Genomic DNA, 27,179 nt, shown 5'->3' with positions numbered 1-27,179 from the left:
CTTACAGCTTTTGACAAGGAAAGCAGTTCTAAATGAGAATCTCAAAAAAGAAAAGCAAGAATCCAACTATGTATATGTATGCGAGATTACCCCTCCCTGCCATTATAGTTCTTCTAACGTGAGTGGTAAGAAGAGATGGATAACTTTTGAGTACGCTTCCTGGTGGAGGTATGTATTTGAAAAAACAGAAAACCTCGGATGTTCAACAAAAGTAGCTTGATCGATAGGTGAAAGAGTAAGAAGGATTGAAGAAATCCTTTCCCTTTATTATTTTCTAATAATAGGAAAGCTTGACTGAACTAACGCTTTCAATACTATATAAGAGTGGGTTGCACTAAAAAGATCTATTTTCTAAAAGTAAGCATCCCCTTCTGGTTTCAGATATACTCCCTGTTTACCACCTTATTTCTTTTGGGATGGACGGTGACTCTTGCCTCCCTCGAAGGAGCCAGTTTTGAATAAGGACCTTGTCTTTCAAGCTGGAAGTAGCTCCTACACCCGATCCCATTCCATTGACTTCGATCTCTGTAGATCCTACTCACAATCTTTTGGTGAGGGGACTAAGGCTTCTCTGACTGTGACTCCTACATCTGCTTGACCAGTGATTTCCCTGATTTGGCGCTTAATCGTAGGAATAGTATTTATTGAATTTGCATTTCAATGCTATGATAACAATATGGAACTTAGGAGATGTCCTAATGTGGCATGATACTTCTATTGGAAAAGAAACCACTTCCATTGCTAGCAAAGCTCAGGAGGGATGGAATTGATTCTGTTGAATCAAATCAGTCATACGAAAACTTTCAATAAGCTTTGCTCGAACTTTCTTACTTATAATGGGCTTTGGCAAAAGTAGTATTTCACTTGTTCCCTCCCATGTGGAATTAAGCAATGAATTAACACAAACAACTTAAAGCTTAACCCAAGATGAGGTGGAGCCTTACCCCGACACAAGGTGGGACCCTCCCATTAGGATAGTGGGCTTAGTCAGACCAACATAGGTTGTCAACCAAAAAGGAGAAGCTCCCGTTATTGTTGGTTTATGGATATCCTAACCTAAGACGAGAGGATTGGGCTTAGAACAAGACCTTTCGGTGGATATGATCACATCTTCATGACAAGAGGTGTACACCTTTGGCCTCACTCAAGGTAATGGGTGACCAAACCTAACGAGTCTAAACAAATTGGATCTTATTGTGTGACAAAAACAGAGATTGGGAATGCTTGGCAGGTATTTGAGTGGCCAACCAGTAAATTAGGGAAATCAAACACATAAAGAAGTTTTCTTTCCAAGCCTGGTAACACCACACTTAAGTAAGTCGATTCAGATTAGCCAACAAGCTAATCCATTAACTCAGTCAACTCTTTCTGGTAAAAGTGCTCATCACTACTACATTATATAATATAGTAAATTACAGACAACACTCAATGCTAATGAGTGGATCAAGTCATTTACTAGTCAATGAACTGACTAAACCCTGTCTGTTCTGGGAATTGACCCACTTAACTATACTCTTAGGGCAAGCCGCCCTGTGGTAATTAACTCCGTAAAATCTGTATCAGTCTTGAGGCAATTTGGAAATGCTAGACAAAGATATTAATCAGAGTCAGTCAATTCCCTAGCTACAGTTAATATGAAAAATCCCGGGTAGGTAATTCAAACACGCCCCACCCAATAGGTGAATCTTTCAAAGTGTGGGAAATCTCCCCTTTCTTCAATCCTAGAATCGATGCCTAAGAAAAAGGGTATATCTATGAAAATGCTCAACCCATTCATGCGATTCAATCCTCTGCTCTGATTCTATTAAAAAGGAAACACTCCACTAAGTCGTACACACTCCCCAATAAGTCTGGTAATTAATTCGTTCAAATCAATGCTCGGTGCAGCAGGTAATGTAACTTAATCAATCGCAAGCGGCAAAAGAACTCAAACTCAATCCACAATCCGTCTCGCTCGTCTGGGAAAGAAGAGCAGGCTGTTAGGCAAGCCGGCTTTAATACAACCTCTAGGGAAGCCAGGAAAGTTGGTATATACTTTGTACCAAACTTTTGAAACAGTTTGAATTCTCCAATAAGGAAGAAATGAAAAAGCTAGGCCGAAGGATGAGATGGCATTTCAAGAGAATAGTCGATCAGTATGGCAGGAAGAGGTCTCTTTGTCAAATCCTCTATCATCTAAAGCTGGGTCAGAAACTTCCTTTAGGAGCAGAAGAATTTGCAGGCCGTAGGACAAAGCTTCCATTCTCGAAGAAACTAGCCAAGTTTGAAAACACTTAAGAGGGCTGGGTATTGAAAGAGTCTGGCAGGAAGAAGTATAGTACCAAGCGGCAGTAAGCCTCGGTTCGAATTAGCAGAGAGGTCAGTTTTAGGAGGTCGGTGTCCAGTGGAGTTCCGCGATAAACTAAAAGTAATACATACCTATTTGTTGCGATGTGATTGCTTCGCACCTTTCAATATTTCTTTGACTTCTAGTGCTATCTTCCATCCGTTCCAGTTCATGGATCTTCTTCTTGTTGTAGAACGAGAATTGGATGGATTCCTATAGTTCTCTATTTGCAAATTCATTACTTAATAACGATCTTATAGGCTTTGTCTCAGGCGGATCTGGAGCGACTGGATTGAACAGAAAGTACATACACACACTAACACATCATAAAAGGAAAAAGACAGAATACCAACCTTTAGAACAAAAATTGAAGGGGGGTTAAGAAAACCCTTCAATTTTGTCTTTTCTGGACAATGCATCAGCTGCCCTATTCTCCACACCTTTCTTGTATTGTATTGTGTAATCCAACCTCAATAGCTTGCACAGCCCTTTGTGTTGTAATGTGTGGTTCAATCTTTGAACAACCCATATATGAAAATCGAAAAAAAGAGCTAAAGTAGTAAGCCCAGGTTGAGGTGAGCAATAACAAGTATAGGCTAGCCAAGGTAGTGATAGGCAAAGACGATAAAGAAGTCTAGTGATTGGGAATTCATAGCCAAATAGAGCAAAGCAATAGGCAAGATCAGGAAAAGCTTGATTCGTGGCATCTGACTAGGTAAAGTCTCGGGCGAGATATGCTTGAACTTATAACGTTGTCTCGGGTGTATAAGATTTCTTAGAGTCTTTGTATCCATACGTATGAGCACGAGCCTTTTTCCTCGTTTTGTAGTAAAAGAAATACGAGGATTTCCGTTTCTAGCTACTTTATCTTTGGGACGTGGGCACTCATCGTTCTGGTTATTCGTCGGGGTGGTCCGGTTAGACCAAAAGAAGCCATGGTAATAGTGGAAGAGGATAGTAAGCCTATGACTCCGCCGCTAACCGGGAGAGTGAGTAAGTAATTCCCTTGTATGTATGGAATAGTACCACCGTGTTGTAGGCAAAGCAGTCCGGTATATTTCATGAAAAGTAAGTTCGCGTGCCGCCTATAGTAAGAATGGAATTATAAGTCGTGAAAAGTCTTAATTAGAAGAAAACTTGACAAATGACGTGATAGAGTTACGTAAGTACCCCTATTTCTATCTCCTCGTGCCCTTTCTTGTAGTAGTTGGTCTACCTTCTAATCCCTTTTTTCAAGAGCTAGAGATTGGATTTCCAATCCCAGGTTTCCAGGCGGGAATAAAGGTATATTTCAAGCCCACGCTCTAACCAATCAGTAGTTCCCCAGGAGTAGGAGTCCTTGCTAAATCAGCAAATAGCTAGAGTAAGGGAAGAAAGGAGAGAACCTTTAAAAAAGAGGGAAAGAAAGAAGAGCGGAAACTAGAACTGGAATAAAGCAATTCACGAAGAGTACCTAAAGCCATATGTCTTCACCCTGCTTCTTTTTCTCCTTGTCTTTTGCTGAGCTAGGCCCTGAGTCTCTTGTGTGGGGAGTAGAGAGAGTTGCTTACTATACGAAAAGTCCACTAGTATGGATTGATCACTAGCCCTTACTATCAGTCACTGATTCAAGAACGAATACCGATACAACCCTTCAGTTAGGACGCTAAACAGTAATGGCTCATCATTCAGTAAAGTCGCAAAACAGCAATGTGCCCTCCTTCTAACTAGTAATAGCCTTGGGCCTTTTACAAGATCACAGTGGGAAGAGTCCCGGCCTATCTTCAGACCACGAGTGGCGGACTCTGTTATGAACCCTGAGATAATTGTCTAAATTAAGACATGGTGTCTCGCAATCTGTCTTTTCTAGCGTAAACGACTCATACTTATTTTCTTTCATATACTGTTTCTTTGAAAAAAGTAATAAAGATCTCGGAACATAAAGTGATCCATGTTAGGTTGCACGAATCGCATTTCAATAGTAAAGCGCGGGGTATCTTTTGGCCGAAAAACCACTTTTCTTTTTAACATCATTGAACATAGAAAAGAATTCTCAAGAAAGTTGCATCAAAGAAAGAGAACAACTAACCATAACCCACCATATTAAGGTATGGACGGTTATCCATTTAAAACCAAGAATTGAAACCATGACGTGCATGCCAACTTTGATGTGATGCCGGTGAGTTAGGAAATTAAGAGAAGATTACCAGATCTTGTGGACATTCCAGTTCAAGGTTAGTCTTTTCGTTCGTAACAAACAAGCTTTTTGTGCTCGTAACATTAGTAGTTACTCGCTCGGATTGAGCGCTAGCGCGAAAGCCGGTGCGCGTGCCGGCGCATCCTATTCTTGCTGTAGTTACTCACTGGGAGTCGAAATAGACGATAGGCAGTAAACTGGGCCGTGGACCTAGTATCTTATTTATTGTGTATGGCATATTATAAGGTAGGCATCTGGGGAGGATAAGTACCAGAATCGGACAGGTGAGTAGTTCATGGGTTTTGCGTAGGAAGTTGTTTACAAGCTAGGCATATTAGGCAAGTATATGATTTGAAGAAGCACAGGCCATAAAAAGTAGTTGGTAAGGTAGTAGACACGGAGTAGCAGAGAGAGAAAGACCGGAACTTGTCAAAAACAAGCAAGCGTCAGAATAGAGCCAGCAAGCTTGGAATGGAGATTCGCGGCAGGCAAGGCCATGTTGGTCAGTAGACAAGGAAACTATAGTAGGTCGAGTTCTTAGTTCAACATTGAAGTAGGCATTTTCACGTACGAAGCCTACGAAGCTAGTACTACGAGACGAGCGGTACCAAATCGCATAACCAAAGCAAAGCTACGGCTACGGATTCCTTTCAAAATCCAATAGCTGCTCCTTCCTTGCAAAAAGGAATTAAATACCCCAGGCAAATCCACTTCTCGTTTCGGGGTTGGCAAGTCCCTAGATTCTGTTCATATGCTTCCTATCCGGAACATCGATAGCGATGATATTCCTAGCGAGCGAAGGCAAAGAAGAATATGACGTACGAGGACTACGATTCGTAGATTTTCTAGTTGTATCCAAGCAATCCCTACCTTCTCTTCCTATTCCTAAGGCTTTAACTATAAGTTAGTTGTAAGGGGATATCGATCAGGCAGGGGCGGGCTATATGAAAAGGTTCGGAGCAAAGAGGCAGCTCTAAAGGAACTTAGTACCGAAGTGAGAGTAAGGAACGTTCAATAACTCAACTTGTTCGAGGGAGGTTGTCGGAATGTCTCTGGAATCCTTGCTAGATTCTTTCTAGTTTCCTAGGAGTGTAATCCGCGAATAACAATAAGGAAGGGTGGGAAGTAAAGGGTTTATGAGTCAAAGGAGGCAGAACATAAAGAAAATCTGCATCGTTGTTATCGGAACTACTATTCTTCTTCATCATATCCAAACCTTCCGAGCTTTCCATTTAAAGAAGGGCGCAGCAAAAGGCTAAATCTTGGAAGCATAGCAGGATATATGAAGACAGATCCCCTACCATTATTCGGCTAGCTAGGCTAACAGGCCGAATCCTAGTTCAAGGAGATATGGGCAAGATTCAGGGCGATGTGCCAAATAAGGTGATTGCCATGATAAGCAGATGGACATTAAAAATTAGGGAATCCTTATTTGTCCAGTTAGCGGTAAAAACCTTTGAGAAGGGTCCGTGAACCAGTCAGCAGATGACTATACCAGTAATGCAGTAGACTCAGTAAATGTCTGAGGAAGACGCACGCGCCTGGTAGCGCACCAGAATGAATTTACCCCAATTAGCCGCCTATTGGGAAAGATAATAGCAGGCTCAGTCCTAACTGGAGCGTATACGGGTATGGTTCAAGTCGAGCCAAGCCCTATATCAGTACTAAACAGAGTTAATTATACAGTCATCATACAGTTGTATGCTGTTCGGTGTGGACTGCGTGGTCTCAGAATGAACTGGATAATAGTAACATGGTTGTATCTAACGTGTCGGTGTGAATGGATTCAGATCTAAATTACTGAACCACAGAAACAGTAAATACAGAATGGATGCCCCAAACGCATAATTATTAATGGTACTTAAGACGCTAAAGGGAGACTTGAGTCATGAGTCTTGAATAGACCAACCAATCTCACGGTGTCACAAGTAAATTTCTTTTCTGGTATATATACTAAGCTCGAGGCTTTGATAATAAATAAAAAGTATCGTCAGAATCCATACTAAGATAGTATCCAGTAATCCAACTCTGGTACGAAACCTTGAACTACTTGACATGTGTAAGTTATCTCGGTATACGCAGAGGATGAGTGATGATTGAGGAAGATTCAGTACATGCTGCGATGTGTTTAGCGGAAACCCCTACTGGACAACGAGACTAGTAGAGTTGGACCGATAATCTTATAGAGAACAGCTCTATCACCATGAGAGTTCTATGGAGGAAAGAATGTCTTGTAAAGACCTATAATATTCTGATGGAATACCTAATGGGACGTGGATTAGACTGTTACTCCCCCACCAACAGAACGTAAAACGATCAGCTTAATTCATATCCTGAATTAACCTGAGATTCTGAATATAGACTTGCCGTAGAAAGAACTCTCAGAGTGTGCAGCCGGCCGGATAGGAGATGAGACTTGGGAAAAGTGCACCCTGCGGAGAAAGCGATAGAAAGAGTAATCAGCATGAAATCCAGTCTCCTTGCTCCTACTACCGTAGTTGATAAGAATGTTCTCGGTAGAGAGAAGGCGCGCAGCGAGGAGGGAATTCCTTTATTATTTTCAGAGAATCACCAAGGGAAAGTCGTTTCGGCCCTACCAATAGTGGGTCAAGGTGGGCTCGGGAAAACTACCATTGCGCGGATTGTTTACAATGAGAAGAGAGTAAAAGATCGTTTTTCTTTGGATGGATTTCTACAATGATTGCAGTATTGAAAAGATCACTATCGAATGTTTCTCTTCTTTTATAGAAACCACTTTGACTATCGGAAACCCGAGTTTTCTACAAAATCAACTCGTGGAGGTGGGAAGAAGGTCTTTCTTGTGCTTGATGTAGTCTCTTTGAAAGAAGCAGGCTGTATAAAATAAGCCAAAAAGAGTAGTCTTGAAAAAGTCCCAGGAGTATCCTTCTTCGTTGCTAAGCCAGTGACCAGAACTAGCCTTTAGGCAATCGAAAGGGAATGCTTCCGCTTAGTCACAGTCCTACCCTTTCTATACCTGCTGATTCCCTGGCTTCCTAGCCATAGTTTGATCTCGTGAAGAACCACTCTTCTTGGCTTCCATGCCTAATTTTCATAGCCTTTTCCTCTTCGGAGCTGCAACTATGTTAAGTGAAGGTCCTACTCTCGGAATTGTCACAACTCTAGTCCTCTAGTAATTTCGTTGATGAAAAAGAATGAGAACTCTTTCTCTTTTGCCATAAATCAACATAAATGTCCTTTTGGGCGGCCTGTCCCTGTCCGGTTGAGTGGTATGCTTTAGACCTACGGTATTCGTATTGAAGGTAGAGATTCAGTGGGTTTTTTAGATATATCAACCTCCATTCTTTCTTTTCTATGTGATTCCGGATGTTTGGCTGGCTCAATGCCCCTAATGATTGGCAAGCCCAGGAATTGGCTTTTTCACCGTAGGTGGCAATAGGCTTTGAAAGGTTAGATACATACCGCTCATCACGTACCTTCCTCGTACCTCGAGGGTAGGGATAAAGGTTCCCCATGGCTTTGTTGGCTTTGCCATCATAAAATGCTTAAAGGCTGCGGCGCTTTTCGTGTAGGTACACTTCGATGTCCAATATCGATTGACAGGGCCAAATCCCCGCTTTATCCCCACACAGTTCTTGCATTTCAGGGTGGTATTGGGCGAAGGGGAATAGCTAGCTTACGAAGGGATCCTACTTATTGACTTAGGGCGGACGAAGGGAGCACCACCCGAGATGGCTTTATTAAAAGCAATAGCTTCCAGTAGACTTCCTATCTCCAAAGAGGTAATATTCCCCATCTTCTGCATCCGTCAAGAAAGCAGCTTACTCTCATCATTCCTTTGCTTTCCATGCAAATGGTAAATGACATAGAAAAAGATGAATGTCTTCCTTGGCTTCATCTCGTGAAACTACAAGCTAGGATCCTTCCTTCACTCACACCCGCGTTGAATTGCTTGATCGGCCCGGGCAAGGAAATATACTCTATTTTCAGTTGATGCTGGTGGGCTAGAATAATACTAATAAGTAAGGGGCAGAGCGACTAACTTAAACACGTGTTTAGGTTGCGGCCCAAAGCTTAATATCCAGGGTGCCTAGGTTGAGCAGCTCGAGTGTAAGCGTAAAGCCACTCTACTAAAGGAGCGATTCAGCGAAGACATTTAAGGAAGCGTAGTGAAGTGATCCTTTGTCCCATAGGGTTCCGTCCCACCCAGTGGGAGCCCTGCCCTAGTACCAAGCTTGTTCATTTCCTATCCCCAGCCCATCCCATATACCTATTTCCCTAGGCCTAAAAATCCAATAAAAGAAAAGAAATCCACTCATGCCTATGTGGCCGGCCTATTCAAAGTTAAGCAAAGAGAGATGATAGTTCAGGAAGGAGAGCAGCTTCTCGAGAATCGGCGTATAGTTTATAGGTTAGTTACCTAGTAGAGTGAAGTTCCCACTACTGGTTATGTCATCAATCACCTTTCTTTGATGTTTACTCTGACTCTGAGTGGTTAGAAGATCAGCAGCTAACCTATTTTCATTTCTAACTTACCACCTGTATCTCCGGAAACGAAAACCGGAAATGACAATCCTTTCAACTGTCTGTACAAAATTACTTTGTACGAATGCACATCTCGGCCGTCGGGTAGCTGCTCACCATTTTAAAGTCTATATCCGTGGTTCCAGAAATGGAATTGCTATTCTCGATTCAGACAAGACACTGATTTGTTTACGAAACGCTCTTCATTTTATAGGATCTCTCATTCGTCAAAATGGCCGTTCCTTCTTTTTAAAGACTAATCATTTCTTTATATATTTGATAATGGAAAAAATGATATATTCGATAATGGAAAAAATGGGGAGCTGTATCAATGATTCTCAATGGAAGATCGGGGCTTTTTTGACCAATTCTTATGCTAATCCTAAGAAATTCCGTTCAAGAATCACAGCAATGAACGCAACACTTCCACTTTTTTGGAATAGGGCTTCCGGAATGAGGACTTACTCCTCTTCTTCTTCCTCCCCCGGGCCAAGGAGCCGTGGTCAACGACTTCCTTTCTATCTTTTTTGTTTGATAGGTATCGCTTTGCTATCCGCCGGCCCGTGCTGGCTCCTATGGTATTTGAATTTAGACCTGTTTTTTGAGATGCTTTTTGAAAGCCTCTCAAGCCTGGGCTCTTACCTCTATATTTTTTTCTCTATACTAACTAAGGGCAAGGGCGAAACCCGGGTGCAAGAGACCCTCGTTCATTCTATGGACGACGGCGCCTGGGCCGCCCTATCACCGATCGCGGAACTTCCCCCTTCCCCGGGGAGCTCATCAGAAGGGAGTGGGGATGCCCGCAACAACCCCGTTCCAGCGGCCCCCCCTGCGCCGCCTGCAGCTCCTGTACCACCAGCTGCTCCTATTCCACCGGTCCCACCAGCTGCTCCTATTCCACCGGTCCCACCAGCTGCTCCTATTCCACCGGTCCCACCAGCTGCTCCTATTCCACCGGTCCCACCAGCTGCTCCTATTCCACCGGCCCCACCTGTCCCCCCAGCGGGACTTGCTGATCAATTAAGAAACGGCCTCTTAGAGGTGGCTAACGAGCCGGCAGGTCCTACTGAATTACCCGCCATGAGGAGAAATATGGAAGCCTTTTTTAGGCACTTCGAAAACCGTAAGACTTCCAAGGCTAGAGTAGACTACTGGATTTGGTCTGAATTCTCCCTCGATCGAGCCCTCGAGGATGAGAAGGAGCATATCTTGGGTGCTATCAATGGCATCAAAGAGCAACACCCCCCTCATTCCTTGTCACCCGCTCAAGCGAAAGACCTTTTACATGAGGAGGTGAACAGGTGGCTGAGGGAAAGGGGCAGAGAAAGCCTCAATCTGAGGAAAACGGGGGGGCCAGCCTAAGCTATATATGATACGCGTTCGTTCTAGAGTAATCGGTACCTTTTTCCCCCTTTATAACTCTAGGGTTAAGATTACCAATGAGAGATAGAATGGGGGCGGCTTACAGATGCTAAAGTATTGGTAAATAGGGTTAGGGGTGGGCACATTGTATTGTATTGTATTTAAGAATAAGAAAGAGAAGCGTGTTAAGTAAAAGAAGATCAAATCCAGAATTTCATTATATCCCTTTCTTCTACCTTCGATTTTTTATCATATTTCATAAGGATAAATAATAGGGATAGGCTCTGGAACAGAAGTAATAAAGCACATAAAAGGTGGCAATCTAAATATTACTACCTAATATATCAGGACGGTCTTATTAATAATTCTAATGAGTTATCTTGGAATGTTGTTTAGGCTGGCTAGGCAAAGCTTCAATCAGTTCATCAAGTAAGACAGACTTCCTATCTCGAATCAGTTCAAGTCAGACAGACTATCTCTCATTCTTCCCTCGGTTCGCCGCATTCATTCGTCTAAGGGTTATGTGCTAGTAGAAAGCGGTCCATCCTAAGAGACGGCATCCCACTATTGGATTTCAAGGAAGAGACGGCATCCTACTACAGAAAAGAATGGTAAGTTCTCTTCTTTTCTGGTTGAGAGATTTCTGCAAATCTTTCTCTGGTTTCCAGTTAGCAGGGCTGGGTTCTCTATAGGTGATCGAGTAGTCGCCATCTCCATCTCAATAGAGGGTTTTGCTTGTGAGGAGTTGAAAAGAAAGGTGCTTCCTCATTCCTTTCCTTGAGCATTGATCAACGCATGGGATCCTTACAAGCTCATGAAGACTAGTTAGTGACTTCGCCTGCTAATCTTGCTATTCCAAAATAAGTGACTACTAAATCAATTATTATTCGCTTTCTCTTTCCCGGGTATTCCAGGATTGTCTGTCTGGAAGAGTATAAAGTAAGGGTGGGCCTACCAGGAAAAAATGAAAAGCAGGCAAGCTTCTTACAACTAATCCCGTAAAGAGCTAACTATACGTTCAACTAGTCCTGCTACTAGTCCACCTGAGCGATCTAATGATTCCACGGAGCTTGTCATTTCTTTTTCTTGAATTTGCAAATCTCACACACATATATTATATTTCTTTCTATCACTTATTTACTTTGGCTGGCTTTGACTGACATTCATTCCCCACGAAGTGTTTCACTCTGAAGAATGACTAGGAGAAGTGGTTAACATAGGGGCGGCTCTTATCATAGGATTTCTTTCTAACCACACTGAAGTTACTGAGTTTATCGAGTGGGTGTTATTGAAGAAATAAGAGAAGACAGGATTGGACTTAATGGATTGACTTGTAGATTTAGTTCATTTACTTTGTGCATTTGCTCAAAAACTTAGGGCAGACTACTTAAGTCAATGTGTGGGTCTTTTCCCACCATCGATCATACCTGCTTTGATCGAGGAGACCTGCCTTGCGCCGCATTGGCTAAACCTTCTTGGCTGGCCTGCTTCCATTACTAGTAAATAGTTCTGAATATCAGAAGTTCTTTGGTACCATGAATTGCCCAGACGGAAGAGTCCCTCCTAAGGTGAGTGGTGCTGACGAAGCAAGCGGTAAAGAAAAAGCTGTACTTATAACTGCTCAACGTCAAATCATAGGATTAAGCCAGGTCTAGCCCACCTCTCATGTATTTGAACTAGTGTCGTCTTCGCTTGGTAATATTAGAGATTGAAGGGAAAAAGTACATACGCAACAAGACACAAAAAGTACATACGCAACAAGAGACACCATTAGAGGGGTAAATCGAAAGTTGGCGGGGCCTTGGATAAAGCACAAGGTTAACTTGATGGATTAAGACAAGGCGCCGTTCCCTCGGTTCAGACTTGTCCTGGATCTGACTTGATCAGATTAGCAAAACCTATGGTTATGCAGGGTTGGACACTAAACTTTCTAGTTATTGACTTCCAAGTAAAGGAAAGAAGAGCTAGATAACATAGGGAAATCCACAGTCTTAATTACAACTAGAATATTCAGAAGTAAAAAATGAAAAAACTATTGCTTTGCTCCTATTAGGCAGTACACTTTCATACATCCTATGAAGAATTGTTTTATGGGAAATTCATCACATTTGAAAGGAATTCAGAATTACATCAATCAATCTCATATACGCTATTTACATATTGATGCTACTTTATTAGAAGAATCAGATACTATTCCAAATCATTCTTTCCCTGTCAAGGAAAGATAGAAGACAAGGTTCGTATCCCTCGCGCTATCGCTCTCTTCTTGGAAAGATGGTATCACTCACTTCATCGCCATAAACCGTGTTTATTTCCGTTTTTCTGGGAAATGATTGAGTCGAGGCAAGAATAAGAGAAACTGTCATTGTTTCGTTGAATAAGAGAAACCGTCATTGTGGAATCTGCCCTCGCCTGGTGCCAACCAATAAGACCTATAACTTCTTATCCTCGCTTCCCTTCACTTGCTCCCATCCTTTGAGTAGTGGAGGATTCTACTGTTTGAGATCACTGTAAACAAGAGGTGCGAAGCTATCAAGGCTTACTGTAGAAGAACCGTTTTTTGATCGGGAAAAGGGAATGCCAATTTCGATTCACGTCTACAAGGTTTGAACAGGTAGATCGCTTCCTACTAGCAGCTTTCCTTTTATTAGACTACTGGCATCTCCCTTGTCAAGTCAAGCCTAAGGGTCCTTCTTTCTATCTTGATTTAGAGAATAACGTGTGGGTGACTCTTGCTAGGGAACTCTTGTTTAACATATTGAGGGACATCCCAGACATTCCACGACACCTGGGTAAGATGTCTTCATTGCACTCAAATACCGAAGAATAGCGTTGGAGATATCAAAGCGAGAAAATGGAAAGAATAGAGTAAGGAATGAGGAGTTATTAAGCTAGAATGAAGAGCAATTAGGCTATCCATACCTACTTGATCTTCTTTCCGCAGATCTTTTCTTTGCCGAAGCCGATGTCCTTTCGACGGATATAATAAGATAAGGCATGCTTTCCTTGAGAGGGAAAGAATTCTGATTCTACCTAGCTTTTCCATCACCCAAAAGGCTCTCTTTCGGCTGTACCAATCCCGGAGGGATGCCAGGTACTGCTCTTCGGGTTAAGAGAAACAGTCATTGCATTGTTGAATAAGGGAAACAGGAATAAGGAAATGATGAAAAGCATAGATACGAGCATGGCCTCCCTGTCTCAAAAAGCAGGCCACCAAGGGTGTTCGCATGAAGCATTTCTCACTATAATGAACCTCTTTCTTAGGGTTCAGATGGCATCGAATAAGCTCTTTGATCTTTATGCAAGTGAAGAAGAATGCTTGAGGTTCCAAGTAAGGGCATTCTCTCCATTATAGAGCTAGTCAAGATAGGGTTTATCAAGATGTATTCAGAGCATGGATTGGGATGACCAAGCCATCTGATCTAATCTAACCTTAGGAAGTCGGTATGGATTGACTATAACTAACCAAAGCCAGTGAGTGGGATCTCATTGGTAGCCTCGCCAACCTACATACAAGTTATGTACCAGTCCTTTCTTGATTTTCTATAGGTTACGGATCTAGTACGATATGCCGCTACCCTCTATTCCTAACCCCGGTGGAGTTCAGAAAGCACACAACCATTCATCGATAAAGTTATGAACATATAGCTGCAAAATCCCTACTTGGCAATTTCCCTTGAGCCAAAGGAAACTCTAAATTACCTGATTTCCTTCCTTCTTCAATGAGGGTTCTCCTTACTTCTATTAATTGTCATTACGACCGTACGACCGGCTATTGCCATTTCCTTTATTGAATTGAATTGAATTGAACCAGAAGAACTATTCGAGTGACGGGATGTCCCACCCCTATCTTTCCTAGTGAAGGGTTGTCCATAGTCAGAGGGATATTCGTATCCAGATTCCAATCCGAACCCTTGCTTGCATTGCTTTCGTTAATTGGGCGATGGCTATTCGTCGAGTGCTTCCTTTCCACTCTAGAGAACGGAACTGCTTTCCCAAGAGAGGACAAGAGATTTTAGCACTGCCCCAAACCCCAAAAGGGGGCTTAGTCGTCTTTACTACAGAACCGATGCTTGCTTCTCCCAACCTGGATTCGATTCCTTGCATCGCAACAAGACGGAGGATTTCTTGACCACTGATCCCAACATCTTTGAAACACTCGATCTACTTGCTGCTCCTGATCCCAACCCGGCAGGTCAGATCTGCTAACCCAGATCCCAACGATCGAGCTACTTGCTGAACATCTGCTACAAATCCTACCTTCAGGCACTTAGGGACTAGACTCTTTATGTTTCAGGCACCTTTGCCCAATCCCTGAGCCAGGCCTGATCTCCAGATCCAGAAAGTCGAGTAGACTAGAGACCTAATCCAATGAGTAGATCCGAGTAGAGCGGTAGAAATAGTGCCGAGCGTTATCAAGAGAAATAAGAAGTTGTCGGGAAAATGGGGTTGCCAACTTTTCCATATAGTGAAACGCGGTTTTCTTCTCTGCGGACAGGCTACCAAGGGGAATTGCCGGATAGTACTTTTGGCCCCTAGTGAAAACACACTTTTCCAAATCCAGATTACGGTTTGCCGAGGGGAATTGTCAGGCATCCCAAAAACAAGGGAAAACGGACTATTCGAAACCAGTAGCAGGGCGAAGTCTCAGTAGCAGTTGTCAAAGAATCTCTTCTCTAGCGAGGAGTTAGCCATCGGTATCAGTTCTTACTAAGCGTGCCGTGATGTGAATGAATTTAAATACGTAATTGCCTAGTTGTTGATGGCGTGGAAGACTCATGTTGATGCCGGTATCGGGTCGCCTACTTCTTTCTGTAGGATGCGATGCCAGGAGGATGTAAACAAGCCATTTCTGAGTACGAGTAGTTCGAGTAGCAGTGGTTGAAGAGAAGATTTCCGTTCCGTTGGGATCAGTGGTAGCCTACATCCCTCCCTTACCAGATCTCTGATCTTAGCACTTAGCAAAGGCCAGGCCTGGAATCGGTAGTGAATCAAACCAACTCGGTAGTGAATCAAACCTACCCTTGACCAGCGGCGTCCTTCCGCTCCGAGGACGATCAGTAGTTCTTTTCCTGCTCTCAGCATTAGACTCTGGGTTTGGTTTCGAAGAGGAGCAAGCTTTCCGGGGTCTCTTGAAGCGTGCACAACTTCCTTAATACGTCGTCAAAGTGTGGGTTGAGATAGAGAGAAAATAAAGAAGCAAGCCTATTTCTGTATCGTCGGTTTAGTACTAGTTAAGGAAGGAGGACAGTCAAGGCTAGTTCCGTTTATGAGTCATTGGGCACTCTTGTTTGCAGTGCAGAGCTTGGTTTGAATGGAAGGTTAGTTATGTCAGCTGGTCTAACAGGCTGGAAAAAAGCTCTATTTCTTAGGTGGGTAGGTTCACGTAAGAAAGTGCGTATTGGTTTGCGTAGGAATACCCGTTTTAGTTTACGGAAGAGTGCACGTAGAATAACAAAAGGGGTTATTCATGTTCAAGCCAGTTTCAACAATACCATTATAACCGTTACAGACCCACAAGGTCGGGTGGTTTTCTGGTCCTCCGCAGGTACTTGTGGATTCAAAAGCTCAAGAAAAGCATCACCCTATGCTGGTCAAAAAACAGCAGTAGATGCTATTCGTACAGTGGGTTTGCAGCGAGCAGAAGTTATGGTAAAGGGTGCTGGTAGCGGAAGAGATGCCGCATTACGAGCCATTGCTAAAAGTGGTGTACGGTTAAGACACAAACTAGATACGGAATCGCTACGCTAAGTTTCTTTCTATATGGGTAATAAGTGTAGGGATTGACCTCACCGAGTAAAGATAAGAACTCGTACCAGGATTTACCATTGTTGGCTAAAGCATTGTTGGCGAAATCTTACTTACCTAACAGGCCAGGCGGCGCATTTGCTACTTACCTAACTAACAGAGCAGGCAGGCGCATTTGCCAGAACAGGCGCATTTGCTGGTCCAGTTAATTACGGATTGGATATGACAGTTCATTACTTTAAATTCTGGGGACTGCTCATTTCTTTGTTTAGCATTTCTTTCCTGAATCAGAGTTTTGAGTAGCCCGAGTGAGGGACGGACATGAAATTAAGAAAGAGCCCGCACGCAGGCTTCTGATCTAGATGCACTGAAAATGGCTATAAAATATCCAGTTTTAGAAAACAACACTCACTCTCTCTTTACGAGAATTTCAAGTGGGTTGGTTCAATTCCTAGCTTTTTGGATTTGTATTGCCTTACGAACTTGCTAACTAAAAGAAGGTAGGTCCACAAACAAGTCTATATTGGAATAGATAGAGAGCATTTTTCCCCTTTGTAATTTCACAAAAAGTGGAGAGCCCTAGCATTGAATGAACGTAGTTACTTATCGAATTACCTGAAGTGAAGGAATGCCCAGACTTATTTACTTGTCCGAATAGATTGACTCGGTAGGCCGTAGGAAAAGATAACTCATGCCTACTTTACTTACTTGCCCAAGCCCTACCTACATATTTGACTAGTAGTTCTTTCGGAGAATTACTCTCTACCTACCTATAGTAGATTGAGTCGAGTAGTGATGAGCACTTATATATACCAGTCCGAGTATTGAATCGAACTAACTCATACATAGGAATTCCTTTCTGGTTGTCTTGCATTTACTTTTTCTTTGATTTGTCTTGTATTCCCGAAGAGACAGGGAAAGCTTTACCAGTTGAAAACTGCGGACGGATTAGCCTTAATTAACTTATTAGTAAGTAAGATCTTGGCTTTGTATTGCCGCTTTTCCTAGATAGAGCATAGTAGTGCGTTTGCGATAAGATTGAATTGAAACTCGAAGTGAGAGCATGCATTTCCAGCCATACGGAGAGAATTACCCGCCTACCTGGATGGCCTGCCTAGTAGTTCTTTTGACCTGGATGGTCCGCCTGCCTAGCAGTTCTTTTGAGAAGAAGTGCGCGCACATCTTAATTCCACACACACCCATTTCATGGATTTTCTCTAGCTACCTCATTTCAGTAAAGTTAAGCGGGTCGCCCTTTAAAGCCCCAGATTACCTGGTGGGGCTAGAGTCTATTGTTCAAAGCTAGCTAGTCGAAGTCTTAACTCCGTCCGTTTGGCTCAGTAAAAAAGTATGGGAGAAAATCCCGTATTTTAGTTAGGCCCTTCTCCATGACATCAAGCCGCTCTCCATCCAAACCAACAAGAATAGATCGTTGACCCACAACTACCACTTTACTACAGGAGAAAAGGCTAGCTTTGGACACCTATGCGCGAGGGAGAGCTGGAGGCAAAGAAGGGTTAAGGATCCGGCACAATGAGGTACTATATCCAATGTTCCAAATGTTGCTAGATCTTAGCCCCATAGATATGAATACAGGTACAAGGGAGAAGAAGTATCGTAGCTTGGTCGGTAGCGAGGCACGGCAGAGAAAGAGCGCCGAAATGAATTAAATAGATATCTGTTCACTAGCCGGTAGCAAGGTAGTATTCCCCTGATTCTTGTAGCACTGTCCATGCATTCCAACTAGAAGTAGCTGATTATGTAGCGGCGCTTTGCTTGCTTTTCTGACATTAAGGAAAGTACGAGGCCCCAGCGCCCGCCCAGTCTACTTGACTTTGGAACTTATCTCTCCTTCTTCTCTGCCAAGCCTAGCTTGCCCTATGGGAATAAGAAAACCTTGCCTTATCAGTCTCTCGTGCCAAAAGAGAAAGCTGTCCTTCCCTGGAAAATCGAGTTCTTTTTCGTCGTCTGTATGAAATAGAAAAAGTAGTCTGAAGACAAAGGTCGAGGGACAGAAAATACTCCTCTAGGGAGCTCACCTATTGATTTTAGGAATAAGTCTTGGTTCATAGTCATAGAAAGGATAAGCCTGGATTTCATGCTTCTTACTCACTCTTTCAATGCTATGTCTTTAAGAGATTGAGCTTTCCTATGTCTGAGAAGGGTGCACTTTGAGTCTCATCTCCTGGCTGGTAGTTCTTTCTACGGAAATGAGAAACATATACACTCACTGTGTTAGAAGCAAGACTGACGGAACAAAAGACAACACCTCAATTGTCCATGTACACGTAGAGAAGACCAAGAGCGCACACTACAACATCTGGTTGTCTTTATATCTAATAAGCAAGCAGGTAAAAAGACTCCTTTGGTAAGTGATCTTATAAGACAATAAAGGTTGAGGCCCGCTGCGGGCAAATAAGTCATTTTTGTCAGGAGTAGCTGCCATTTATGAGCTATTACCACAGTGGGCGCAAGAACAGCAGCAAAGCTATGCAGGTGATGACTGGATAGAGGGATTGAAGAAGCAAGCTAAAGAAGATCACTCATACAACACAAAGATCACAGTGCATCTAGGCACTGTAAGATATAAGATACCATCATAAAGTGGAAAGCTATGCTGCTGTCACTAAATACTAATAGATTTTCTTCTAGGAATTGATTTATTAGATAAAGAGTATTTTGTAACATGCTAGGGCGGTACAGACAACTTCTTGCTTGATTGGAATAGGAGGATAGGGCACAGCTCTCTCTCATTCACTTAGTAGGGCAATGGAAAGATCTGATACGGCGTTATAGGCCTTGTAGGTTGCAACTCCTTCTAAGATAATAAAACGTAACCACGAGGGAGATTACGAATATTCCAAGCATATACATCTTAGGCCAGTAAGCTAAGGATAGACGAAATCCAGTAAGACAGCCAGAAGCAAACGAGTTCTCAAGTGGCGAGATAAAGCTTTGTATAGCAGCTGTCTTTTTCATATATACATATGTAGAAAGGGCTATAGCTGAGGAGTTTTGAATTCGAAGAGCAGGCATATTGAGAATAAGCGAGTAGTTTGATTTCTTACCTCACTACTGTTTCAAGTGCTTTTGCCTTCTAGCGAGTGTGAGTTCCCCCTAGGTAGGGCTATAGACTAAAAGAATCTGTCAATGATAGAGCAGTAGATTTCTTTCTTTTAAGAGTTCTCTTGCTTGTACTATAAGTTAACATCTTCATTACTCGATGGATTCTCCTACTCTGGTAGAGTGTAGCCCCGAGAACATAGCTAGCCCAGAAAGATTGAAGTGAGAGATTTGCCTGGAAAAGAAAGGTTTAGCGCTGCCTGGGTTGAGCCATTCCTAACAACTCATCCAGCTTGACTAGCTTGCATTAAGAGTAGTTCATTTCCTATAAAGTGTAGCGAGTTTTCTACCTTTTCACATAACCGAGAAAAAAGGATTGAATAAGCGAGCACCAGCATTGACTTTATTGCTTTAACTAACCTGACGCCAGGCCCTTTTGCTCTAGGCTCTACTCCTTGTCATTGATTTCTAGCTAGCTTTCCCACTCGCATAAAAGGAATGAATCGAGGGTATTTACTTGCATTTCTTTGTCCTACTTGGGCTTTAAGAAGAGAGGATTTATTAGCACGACGAGCATCGCATGCTAACCTGGGGATTGAATAGGATATCATAGAATGTAGCATATTGTCTGAACTTATAGGGTCTTTCCTATAATACTTTCCTTACACTAACTATACTCTTTTCTGCTCTTCAAGTAGGTGGCGTGGACGGTGTGTCCCTTGCCTATTCTTAAGTGACTTTGTTTGGATTCTGTTTATGTGTTTTTCTAGAATTGGTATGTTGCACTCGTGTTCTGTAAAGTGTGCTAAAGTGGTATGTATGTGCCTTATGTTCTGTGCATTGCGGGCTTTAATTGTGTGATAGTTTGTTTCTCGGACAGATAACTAGTAAACAGCTTAAAAAAGAAGGAAACATAGGTTGTTTGTAACTATAAAAGACAGTACATTATCAGCAGCATTAGGTAATAATGTGTCTCTAGTACTAAATCACGCGTACCAGCATGTACAGATATATGCTCAATTGGTTGTTATAAGTACCTTCAAAACAAAAGATGATCGAAATGCCAAATTGATCATAGTAGCAAACAAAAGAGATTAGGGTTAGAGGAGATAGCAAACATGGAGATTAATGCTTCTTCAGGTTCTAATTTAGATTCTTAACCCGATCCAATTGCAGTCTGAAGGCCTCTTAACCATCATCTCGGTTCAGCAGGCTAGCTTCCATTCCTAACTCCATTCATTCCTTATTTTTAAAGAACAAAGATGAGTTCAAAAGACAAAGATGAGAGCACTGGTGATTCAGTAAGTTGACTACTTTGTTCGCACTTTCTATTTGCGTAAGAAAAGTATGCTCCTTTCCCTCCTCCAACTGCCAGAGTTCACTAGCGCGAAAGAAAAATAGATGGATTGAGCGACGGGACATTAACCTGGATTTAGCCCTCCTCTCTACTATCTACTGGCTAGACCTCATATTAGACCTAATCCCTCCACCACCACAACCAAGACCCAATTCAATATCTTAATAGGAAGAATGTCTTGATCCGGAAATGATCGTACCAAAAGGAAAGAGTAGAGAAACCATACTCTGGCGCATAGTTAGTGGTAGAATGCTTATTGAAAAAAAGAGAGGGTTTAGTAATCTCCTGCAACGATAAAGAATTAGTATAGTAAATGGATGAATAAGATTTCTCTCGATTTAGAATCGGATTTGGCGGCATGGCCAAGCGGTAAGGCAGGGGACTGCAAATCCTTTATCCCCAGTTCAAATCTGGGTGTCGCCTGACCCACTAAATACTTTTGATTTCTTATTATCATAAGTAGTGTTCGAGATCACAAGGCTAGAATGTCTTGTGTGCGAAATAGTGCCATTGGTTAGTGAAGTTAGCTGACAATCGTCATATCATATCCATAGTCTAAGGACTCTAAAGAAGATAGTGAACCTGAGGCTGTCTCCAATCCCACGAGTCCAATAGGAAGAGCTAGTCCTCTAAAGTAAAGTAGGCGAATTCTGGCTAAATACAAGAATTCTTACTTTCACGGCCATCAAACATTCCAAGACATCTCTTCAAGACTATCCGACTCAGCTCTGCGTAGGCAGAGCCAGGAACTAGATCCGTATCCCATGATCAGTAATCTTACAATTACACAACCACCAGATCCTTTAGGTTTGTTCGATCTATCGATAACTGATAGACAGACGCCTTTGACACTTCCTCCAGGTGGAGTTGATTAACACTCTCATGGTTGGTCGATGGAAATAGCAAGACGAGACAGACATGATAATCTGATAAATATATGTGGTGATCCCTTAACTTAAGCAATATCTAAGAATTCAATGTGTCCAAGATTCAATTGATTGGTTGATATATGTTGGCAATGATAGAAGACAGGTTTATCTCAAAATCCCCACAACCAACACCATTGAGCAACGACATTAGGTTATGTATAGCTGTAAACTTGTACTCCCAGAAGCGATACATGGGCTTAGCCAACTTGCTCGCATCACCCTTAGTTAGAGTGAAGTGTAGTTTTGAGAGACCGTGGGATGCAAGCCCAGGGAAGAAATTCGCCTGGGGAAGAAACAAACGAGCGACGAAATAAGGCTGTATGAAAGAGAAAGCCAATAAGGCATTTCATTTTTCACGAACATTTTTCATTTTTTACGCTCCGGAGAAGATGTGCCCTTTTAATTGAATCAGTGCTAAAAATGGAAAATCAAAAACTCAAGGCGATACATAAAAGGGAAGTTTCGCTTGGGGGTATCGCGTGGGGACAAACACATGGGGACTATTATCAGCCAGCCCTTTTTCTGTTGATGCGAAAGAAGTGAGTGGTCTTAGCCTTTATCCCGCATTGTAAGAAGGGGTTATAAGCAGATGTTACAAGCAAGAAAGAAGAAATAAGATATCTATCACCTAGTCTAACTCTCTGAAGTTGGAAATAGTCAACGTTGACCATCTTAATCTTATAGAAAAAAGCATTTCTTACACTAGCTCTTTCCTATTATTTTTTTACCTCACTATGCTGTCAGTCAGCCCAGGGCTTATTCGAGGAAACATTAGCATATCGACACTAGACGATTTGCAACACATAATTCGTTGTTCACGAGCAACTCAATAGAATAGATTCCGTAGTTTCAGTATCGACTTGCCTGTTGGCAAAGAATCGGAAGTTGTACACCACACCTTTTGTAGTGAAAAGGTTTCTGAAAGCTCTTTCACCCAGCCCGCGGGTAATCCCTTACTGAGCCTACTCAAACAATCTCCCACCCACGTCAATAATTTGATCTCCTATCGGCACCACTTTCTCTCAAGGTCTCTCCCTAACTAAGGACCAGTGGCTCAATTCATCCTTTCGGTCTACGCGCTTCCAGTAACAAGGTGTTTCAATCGTTGTATTTCTCACAATTTTAGTAATAGAAAAGCGGATATAAGGAAACGAACGCATAAGCACACGAGTGCTTAGTAGACTTATTGGTTGAGCTTTGCCCTTCCTCTCGGCAAATTAATCCATGACTTCTTGTTGGATAAGGAATTCCCTTATTCTGATGGAGAAAACGTTGGATTGACTTAGGGCCTAACATTGTTTCCGAATGGTGCTGAAACAGAAGTCTTAGTAGTCGGCAACATTGAATACCTTAGAATGCCCCCAGAAAGGGTATAAATAGGGCTATAAGTAGGCCGTTTGCTATTGCAATAAGGGCTGCTCGCCTTTCCTTTTGACGGCTTGGCTTCCTATCGCTCCTATGTAGTGGTCGGCCTTAAAAGGAGTCTTCCTACCATACCAGCATGCAATACACTATTACTTATGATCCATTACTTCACGGAAGAGATATGACTCCATATATCCACCTATGATATTACTCCAGATTGGCTAGGGTGGCAACCCGGTAGAGAAGCCATATTCTATTACCTATCGGTAGAGAAGCCATATTCTATTACCTATTAAGTAAGGGTGGATTTCTATATTATCCGCTTCCTTCGAGGTCCTCAGAAGAGTAGCATACTCGAAATTTCTTCTTCTGTCGGAGGCCGCTAAGATTGTCGTTCTCCTTTCTTTATACGTTACGTCTTTATCCCTTGTAGTTCTATGCATAGTCAGTACTTAAGCCCCCCAATAAATCAAACCAAAATCAATACAAATCCGCCCCCCTTGGTATAGTTTTGATTCACCCATATCCCTATACAGATCATCCCGAAGCATTTCCATTCTGTTTGATGATTTGCCTCTGAGTTCAAACATTTCAGATCAGAGGTGATGTGAAAAAAAGTAGCTGTGACCCTGAGGAATATTTATATGTTTCCATATGAAAATTTCTGATCTAGATTTCTTTCTCACACTAGCACACGCCATTGCTTCTGATTTCTTTCAACATTTACTTGGAGAAAAAAAAGAATTGGAACACATCTCTACACACCCAAGCTGATACTAAACTTTAGAATTATATATAGAACATCTTGCTAATCCTGACAGATCTCGAAAAGGGACAAGAGGTTTGTTTTGCTTAAAAAGGGTTTTAGTGAGACTCACTAATCTCCATATTAATGGAGAGGTTGGCCCATATTTTAAGAGCTACAAAGGATTGAGACAGGGTGATCCTCTCTCACCTCTTCTTTTTCATTTTGTGGTGGATGCTTTAGCTAACATACTGGAAACAGCTAAATCAAATGGGGTGATTCATGGGCTTGTGCCACACCTAGTGCATGGAGGTGGAGTAAGTCATCTGCAGTATGCAGATGACACTGTGTGTTGTTTGTTGAAAAGAGGGATGAGGATATTCTTCACCTGAAGTTCCCTTCTGTATTGCTTTGAGAGTATGTCAGGTATGAAGATCAACTATCACAAAAGTGAGGTGGTGGTGTATGGTCCTAGTGAGGAGGAGCAGCAAAGAGTTGCAGATATGTTGAAGTGCCAGTTGGAAAAGTTGAAGTTCTAAGATAATCTTAAAAAAGTAAAGTAAAGACCAGGGCGTAACTTCATTCTGTGCTATGAGTAAAAGCAGAGCTGGATAAGGTAGGGGCACTCAATGGCAATGTGATTATTTTCTCCCTCAGCAAGAAAACTTTTCACTTGAAAATTGAGAAGTGCAGTGTAGTAATTTATTATCAACTGGTAGTTATCGTTCAAACTAGATAAAGAAAAATGTAGTATTAAACCAACTCCAATCCTTTTACCAATTAACATCCTAGAAGATTTCACAAAACCATTATCGCTTAGTTTTCGACTTTTCGGAAATATATTGGCAGATGAATTAGTCGTTGTTGTTCTTGTTTCTTTAGTCCCCTTAGTAGTCCCTATACCGGTCATGTTTCTTGGATTATTTACAAGCGGTATTCAAGCTCTTATTTTTGCAACGTTAGCCGCAGCCTATATAGGTGAATCCATGGAAGGCCATCATTGAAGTGACTAGTTTTCGAAATAGTCTTTTTTTTTAGCTTAGCCCAATTCATGCATGATTCCGGATAATCCTCTTAGTTGGAAAACTAAATAGTTCGAAATGCGTATGAATATACAACCTAGAGTTGTAGGGGAGAGAATAGACTATATTACGGAATTGGTAAAGTATATATGCATTCAGGGGGGCAGAGTCAGGTTAGATCTATATCCTTAATGTCTATAAGTCCAGTCAAGAGCATCTAGGCGGGGATGCAAGCAAGTACGAGCCCGGTACCCCTATCCCGCCCGTAGCATAGCGCCAAGAAAGAGGAAGATTGGCTGATTTTGATTCAATAATCGGAGATAAGATAAGAAAAAAAAAGGTAACGAGCTAAGCAAGCAAGCGCAACGAGCAATAAAATTCCCATCCCACGAACAAGCAAGGGATTGAGTACCGATTTCGTGATGCACCTATCCAACGAATTTTTGAGTCAAATGATTGTTTTAAGGTGGGTTCTCGGCTATCACCTTCGGAGCAGTTCAAATCGAAGTTTTTAATAAAGTGGGCTCTGAAATCTCAATATGCCTTGCCTCACCCGAGAGTCACCGTAGGAAGGGGCTCTTTCCTTCAACAAATGGAACTGGTGCAAAAGGAAGTCGATCTTGTCTTACGGAAGACTCCCTGGATCGGTTGTCGCTATCGCTCCCTCCCTTCCTCATTGAGTCACTGGCTGGTCTTGATTGCCCAAGACCCCTGCAAGAATAACTAGTAAAAGCGGTCTGTCCTCCAATTCATCGATTCACAGCCCTCTACGCCAAAGGTTCCTGGAAGCTTTTCATCCTTATTGAGAAATGTACTGGGGCTTGCCTGGTCGGAAGCGTTGAGTTGCAAATCTAGGAATTCTCCTAATCACCTGGTCCAAGAGCTCTTCCTGAAGAAGTAACTGAGCTATACAAGAAAAAAGAATTCGAAAAGGTATGCAAGAAAGCCTCCAAATGAAAAATCTGCCTTCCCACTGACATCTGGCTTATCCCTTTGATCCAAGACTGTGATCTATTGATTCAACCCTTGACCCCAGGGGTCTCCTCTCCCCAACTACACTAGGCTCAAGGTGGAATAACGAAAGGAGGGTGCGTGCGATAGCTATGACAGAAGGGGCTTCTTGTTCTCACTTCTATTTGTCTCAGATTTCTCTCCTAAAGAAAGCCCTTGTTCCCTCAATGAAGTTCAATTGCTTTGACGAGTGAGTCTGATATCTTTAATTTACAAGCGGATTATACGTATGTAAACAGCCTTCCCGCCTGGTTTGAATGAGGAGAGGAAGGATCCGACCTCTAGCTCTTTACTTTTACTGCCTGTGCTGTGCAGCTAAGGAAAGACAACTACACTTCCAAGTCCTAAGAGAATACTAGTATACGATCTGTTATATAAATAGGTAAATGTTCCTTTCCATTATGAATCGCGATTGTATGGCCAACCATTGCGGGTAGAATGCTAGATGCCCGGGACCACGTTACTATTATTTCTTTCTCCTCCTTCATATTAACCTTTTCGATTTTTGCCAATAAATGACGAGCTACAAAAGGATTCGTTTTTTTTCGTGTCACAGCTGATTACTCCTTTTTTTCATTTTAAAGAGTGGCATCCTATGTCCACTATCTCGATCGAGGTATGGAGGTCAGAATAAATAGAATAATGATGAATGGAAAAAAGAGAAAATCCTTTTGCTGGATAAGGGGCGGATGTAGCCAAGTGGATCAAGGCAGTGGATTGTGAATCCACCATGCGCGGGTTCAATTCCCGTCGTTCGCCCATCGCATTATTGCAAATTCCAAAAATGCAATTTTCCATACTCCTAGTTACGTATTTACTTACGGCGACGAAGAATAAAACTATCACTATATTTTTTCCTTTTCCTAGTTCTTCTTCCAAGCGCAGGATAACCCCAAGGGGTTGTGGGTTTTTTTCTACCAATGGGGGCTTTCCCTTTTTGTTTCCCTTCGGAACTGGAACTACTGCTGGAGCATCCAATTCGTCAGTTACGAAAGAGTACCATCCATCCACTTCTGTTTCTGAAATAGTCGGCATCGAAAGCCGGGGCAATTTCCTAAGCTAGGGCTAAGTACCAAAAGCAGGCAGCTATTGAGTATTCACTAAATGAACAAGACAAAGGCCGCCCTTCCTATCATGATCTGAACCAGTAGCTTACAAAGAGAAAGACTCTGATTCGATCAACTTGGAAGTAAGAAAAAGAAAGAATAACACGGACTTTTCACTAAAAAAAGAAACTATCTATACTATAGGTTCCTAGACTCATCAAATAAATAGAAAATCTTCACTGAACAATAGCAAAAGTTCCCACCTAAGTTCGGTATCCCGGCCAAGTGCAGAGTAGAGAGAATCGGGTGCTTCCAGTGATTAGTTATCAGAAAGCCCTGTTTTCCCGAGCCTCCTAATAAAGAAAGGTTCGAATCGGCAGTCTGCTTCTGCCTAAGTATTTGTTTTCATTTCTTTGATTGAACATTCCAAGCTTCCTTTCTATTATACCTAATGCCCATAGCTAGTTTGATTTTTTATTTGTCTATTCTTTTTGAAAAAGCTTTATACGCCCCGCGCGAGAGAGTT

General features: G+C 42.2%; 1 non-coding gene across 1 annotated transcript; it reads left to right on the top strand.

Annotated features, from left to right (window-relative positions):
* Positions 1-20,887: 20,887 nt before the first annotated feature.
* TRNAC-GCA lies at positions 20,888-20,958 on the top strand. The gene has a single exon. It is a non-coding gene; the product is annotated as a tRNA-Cys (tRNA).
* Positions 20,959-27,179: the final 6,221 nt, after the last annotated feature.

Source organism: Panicum virgatum, unplaced genomic scaffold (genome assembly GCF_016808335.1).
Source record: "Panicum virgatum strain AP13 unplaced genomic scaffold, P.virgatum_v5 scaffold_183, whole genome shotgun sequence".
Lineage (NCBI taxonomy): Eukaryota > Viridiplantae > Streptophyta > Magnoliopsida > Poales > Poaceae > Panicum > Panicum virgatum.
This window is presented reverse-complemented; position numbering and strand designations above follow the sequence as displayed.